At 43.2% G+C, this 1,894-nt stretch overlaps 1 pseudogene; it reads right to left on the bottom strand.

Annotated features, from left to right (window-relative positions):
• Positions 1-678: 678 nt before the first annotated feature.
• Positions 679-1,626, bottom strand: LOC123459250 (annotated as a pseudogene).
• Between the last annotated feature and the right edge of the window lie 268 nt (positions 1,627-1,894).

Genomic DNA, 1,894 nt, shown 5'->3' with positions numbered 1-1,894 from the left:
TAAATTATGAAACATAAGATGAAGATCTGAGAGAGGTTGGAGGATAATTGAGAGTTTAAGGTCATACTGGAAGTACAGAGTGAGTTCCAGGTCAGCCTGGGCTAGAGTGAGACCCTACCTTAAAAAGCAAATGAAGAACTGTAGTTAGAGGGTTAAATGTAGCCTAGAAATACAAACTAAAAATGGATATAGAAAATACAAATACATATGGGTATAGGCGGAGGTATATATGTGGAAATAGATATTTATGTAGGTAAGGAAAATACATTACTTATGATAGGCTTAATGGCTCAATATCAAATATTTTTATTGGAGTATAAATTTTTTAATATTTTGTTTATTTGCAAGCACAGAGAGAATGGGCACTCAAGGGCCTCTAACTGCTATAAAATTAACTCCAGATGCCTGTGCCACTTTGTGCATCTGGCTTCACCTGGGTACTGGGGAATCAAACCCTGGTCATTAGGCTTTTCAGGCAAGGGCTTTAACCACTGAACTATCTTTCCATCCCAGATTATAAATTTTAATTTCCAGTGCATATGGAGGTATACATAACTATAACTAAAAGTATGTTTATATTTGTGATCATATATGCATAGGTTTTTATTCTACATGTTGAGAAAAATATGTTTGTATGAATTCATTCTAAGAAAAGCAATGAGGAATTCTGTTTCAACATTATGCTTTCTGTAAATGTACCCTACCACACAAAACTCTTTTCAGTGATCCTTTGACCTCTGTGTTCCTCAGACTGTAGATCATGGGATTTAACATGGGGGTAATAACCCCATAGAGCATAGAGATCAGCCTATCTCTAGCAGGAGAATGTTTGCTGGAAGAAGGACGGATGTAGGTAAATATGGTTGTGCCATAAAACAAGCAGACCACAAAAAGATGGGAAGCACACGTGGAGAAGGCTTTGCGCTTCCCTTCCACTGACTGGATCTTCAGGATGGTGGAGATGATGTACACATACGAGATCAAGGTGGTCAGGAAGGCACTGACTCCCAAGATCCCTCCTACCACTAAAACCAGCACTTCTGCCATGTAGGTGGAAGAGCATGACAGGGCCACCACTGGTGGGATGTCACAGTAGTACTGGTTAACTCGGTTGGACTTGCAGAAAGACAGACTGAAGGTGGACACTGTGTGGAGGAGTGAATTGAGGAACCCAGCTGCCCAGGTCCCAGATATCAGCTGCCCACAGCGAACCTTGGTCATGATGAGGGAGTAACGCAGAGGGAAGCAGATAGCCACATACCTGTCATAGGCCATTACAGCCAGCAGGAAAACTTCAGTCCCAACTAGGGCCACGAGGAAAAAAAGCTGCAAGGCACACCCAACCAAAGAAATGCTGTTCTCCTCAGTCAAGAGATTCTGGAGCATCTTGGGGACAGTAGCTGATGGACAGAAGATGTCCAGGAGGGACAGATTTGCCAAAAAGTAATACATGGGAGTTTGAAGCTTTTTCTCTGCCCCAATGGCCAAGAGGATGGCCCCATTTCCCAGCACAGTGATCTGGTAGATGATGGCGAAGGCCACAAAGAGAGGGTAGCGCACCTAAGGGAGGTCAGAGAGTCCTATGAGGATGAACTGAGTCACTGTGGTAAGATTGTAGGCGTCCATCTCCTCTCTCCACAGGTGCCTTTCTGGGGAGAAATGAACCAACAAATAGGTTTGAGGATAGACCAAGAAGCCTAGTGACAAGAAACTGTCAGTATGGGGCTGATGAATCACATTAGTCCTTCCTTAGTTAAAAAGAATTTTGAGGAGCTGGAGTGATGGCTTAGCAGTTAAGGCATTTGCCTGCAAAGCCAAAGGACCTAGTTTTGATTCCCCAAGACCCATATTAGCCAGATGCACAAGGGGGCACATTACTTCCGGAGTTCATTTG

Source organism: Jaculus jaculus, chromosome 3 (assembly GCF_020740685.1).
Source record: "Jaculus jaculus isolate mJacJac1 chromosome 3, mJacJac1.mat.Y.cur, whole genome shotgun sequence".
NCBI lineage: Eukaryota > Metazoa > Chordata > Mammalia > Rodentia > Dipodidae > Jaculus > Jaculus jaculus.
Note: the sequence above shows the minus strand (reverse complement) of the source record. Positions and strands in the feature narration are given on the sequence as shown.